This window comes from Arachis ipaensis, chromosome B08, assembly GCF_000816755.2.
Source record: "Arachis ipaensis cultivar K30076 chromosome B08, Araip1.1, whole genome shotgun sequence".
In the NCBI taxonomy this organism is placed as follows: domain Eukaryota; kingdom Viridiplantae; phylum Streptophyta; class Magnoliopsida; order Fabales; family Fabaceae; genus Arachis; species Arachis ipaensis.
Genome location: NC_029792.2, coordinates 5,961,193 through 5,962,125, shown reverse-complemented (window position 1 = coordinate 5,962,125; position 933 = coordinate 5,961,193).

The window sequence follows — 933 nt, the reverse complement described above, 5'->3', positions numbered from 1 at the left end:
TTATTTATAAAATCTAAAATAAAATTAAAATTAGATGTAATATTGGATATGCTATTAGGTTTGGCTTGCACCGTTGGGACTTGTCCCAGACCCAAAAATCAGAGTATGGTACTTAGTTATTTCATGGATGACAAGGTTCATAGGCTTTAACTACTAAAATGAAAATGAAAATGAAAGTAAGGCACGTGTTAATAGTTAATACAAGCAGTAACAAGAAGGGTTCATAGGACCACCACGTATTATATGATATCATATCATAGTCATATATCCCACCAGATCTGGCCATAACAAGAGGGACAAATCTGGAGAGACAATGAGCAGCTTTGTCTTAATTAGCTGTATTTGATGAAAATTTACACTAATCAACTTAATTCTCAATATATATATATATATACATATTTCTTTTACAAAATGCAACAAAAAGTGATACTCCAAAACATTAATGTATGACATAAAAGTAAAAGTAGTAGCAATGAGATATTTTACCTCAACAGAAACAGAAGAAGATTCAGATCTGATGAGTTATGTGAAGCACATGATGACAATGAGAGTGAGAGTGAGACTCAGAGACAGTGCAATACAATAAACAACTTTTATTAAAAACGTTTTGTGGTGTATATTCCAAACATCATATTTTAACAATTTCAACTTTTTTCTTTTTTTTCTCTAAAAGGTTTTTAATTTCCTTACACTACATGCATGCAAGACTATTTCAGCAACAAAACGTTTTCTTTTCATTGACAACAAAGAAATTCCCCAATTTATCGCCATTAAGTCATTAATTAACGTTGAACTTCCAAGTTAGTTAACAAAATACAAGATCCAAAAAAATAATAAAAAGGAATTATAACATTATTATAATATACCAAAAATTCAACGCTGGCAAGGCAAGGAAGCTAGCTGGTACTGTCGGCATGAAACTCCATGTCATAT